General features: G+C 40.8%; 1 protein-coding gene across 5 annotated transcripts in view; it reads right to left on the bottom strand.

Annotated features, from left to right (window-relative positions):
- Positions 1 to 1,695: 1,695 nt before the first annotated feature.
- LOC309501950 (phosphatase and actin regulator 1) overlaps positions 1,696 to 1,710 on the bottom strand; it is a 57,916-nt gene continuing 57,901 nt past the window's right edge. For all 5 annotated transcript variants that reach the window (XM_082174245.1, XM_082174244.1, XM_082174248.1 and 2 more), the window contains one exon: positions 1,696 to 1,710. This exon is cut by the window's right edge and continues 560 nt beyond it. The gene's annotated coding sequence lies outside the window, so the exon portion shown is untranslated.

Raw genomic sequence — 1,710 nt, 5'->3', positions numbered from 1 at the left:
CTTTGCTAATTTGTAGTTGGGTCATTCCTGGTATTTGGTCATATAATATTCTAAATACCTCATCATTATCAAACCTAAAAAATAAATCATATTTTGTCATGTCAGGTGGAAATCAGCAAGAAATGCCTTCATTTTTAATCCTCTTCCCTATGTTTTCCCCAAAATATGAACGTGACAAGGTTGAGAATAGTGTGTGACGGTGTGAAGGGAGACATCGCCTTCGTTTTTCTCTTTGTAATGTTCTTGTGCTCCTCTTTCTGGGTCAGCACTGCTGCGTGTACAACAGTGTCTCGGTGCCGGTCCTGACACAAGTGGACACACTACATCTAATATTATATTTATAACAAAATTACAAGTTGTCACACCAATACAACTTTTTTTGATGATTTTGGTAGGCATGTCTTAACTGAAACCAGGACTATTTTATATTTTTTATTAAAAATATTCAGAAATAAAGATCAAATCTGTCACCGTCACACGTCTTCAACCCCGAAACGATGATAAATATGCAGATGTGTGACGGCGTTGAGGTTTTCTCCAGTGTACTGTAGGAGAGTGCATTGTACTTATGGATTAAAATAAAACGTTGAAAAATGATCATTTTGTGTGACGTGGTTGAGTTGTTAAGCTTGACAGTGCCCTCCCTTGACTATAAATGAATCGGCTTCAAAAATATGAATAAAAAGTATGATAGTGGTCTTCTGAATGATGTCATTTCTGGGAAATGATGTCACGTATGTGTGTTGGCGCGTGACGGGTCGAGTTCTGAGGGACATGACCTTACAGTCTGTTTTGTTTTTTTAAAATCAAATATCGTGCATTTTTTGTTAGGAAAATATTTTGGACAAGAAAGTTACACAAAAAAATACAACATTGCCCAAAATACACAGACACGTTTTCTATCCGACTTATTTGCATTTGAATTTGTCAGCTGTGTTTTTAACTTGATTTTGACATGTTTTAACCAACAGGGGACCTGAAAATGTCCCCTCTTCGCCGGACGGTCCCGCTGGTGAGTGTGTAACGACACCGAGGTCCCCTGTTAGATAGGCAGACGAGTACACACACACACACACACACACAGAGTCGCTGTAAATAAGGTCAGTTTTATTGCTGAATCATGACTCCCGCGGACAGCTGGTCACATGACGCTGGTCAGGACGGGGCGTCACACCCTCGTATAAAGTCATGCAATTTCTACAAAGTCTTCAAAATCACACCACTGTTAAAAAGATGATTCGCTGAATCCTTAAAAAAAGTCCACTCTTTCCACGTGACAGGGACGGGTGTGTGTTCTTGTGCCAGTGTTCTGTAGGATTCCTCCGACGAGGTCCTGCTGGATTCTCATGATGATGATGCGGTGGACTTCCCAGAGACATTCAGTCACTTCAGGACTTCAGCTTGCCCACCTCAGGGGTCACACACACACATCAGAAACACTGCGGCATGCAGGATCTCAGAACGAGCCTATCAGAGCATCTGAAAGAGTCGCACTATTACATCAGAGTCTTGTTTTCTGAAAGAAAGATCAAACTTAAGCACAAAATCATCTTAATCCAGGGGGAAAACGAGGATCATTCGAACCTTACGGACAGATTAGCAGCAAAAACACTTTCTTTTAGAAAACAAGACTTGCTATCTGAAGTCACTTAGCATGTCAAGCCAGTCTCTCTCTTTAGGACTGTACTGGAAAAAAGAGCATGTTTCTGC

Source organism: Leuciscus leuciscus (genome assembly GCF_965113295.1).
Source record: "Leuciscus leuciscus genome assembly, chromosome: 6".
Lineage (NCBI taxonomy): Eukaryota > Metazoa > Chordata > Actinopteri > Cypriniformes > Leuciscidae > Leuciscus > Leuciscus leuciscus.
Note: the sequence above shows the minus strand (reverse complement) of the source record. Positions and strands in the feature narration are given on the sequence as shown.